A 313-nucleotide genomic window follows, 5' to 3' on the forward strand; every position below is an offset into this window, starting at 1 on the left:
TTATAGTCTTTGAGCACTAGGCGCAGATAGGGACGGACAGACAGACAGGGCTCGGCTATTGAGGCTGATCAAGAATATATATACTTTATGGGGTCGAAACGATTCCTTCTGGTCGTTACACACATCCATTTTCACCACAAATCTAATATACGCCAATACTAAAGTATCGGGTATAAAAAAGTTGGAATGTAAATTAACTAAACAATAGATGTAGATCTTGGCTTTTATCTGCGAGGAGTTTAAAGGTTTCGTTCACAATTCTAGCCCCACTCATTTTGTTTTAATTTTTAATTAAATATTAATTTAGTGCGTA

The sequence above is a fragment of the Drosophila pseudoobscura genome, chromosome 2, assembly GCF_009870125.1.
Source record: "Drosophila pseudoobscura strain MV-25-SWS-2005 chromosome 2, UCI_Dpse_MV25, whole genome shotgun sequence".
Lineage (NCBI taxonomy): Eukaryota > Metazoa > Arthropoda > Insecta > Diptera > Drosophilidae > Drosophila > Drosophila pseudoobscura.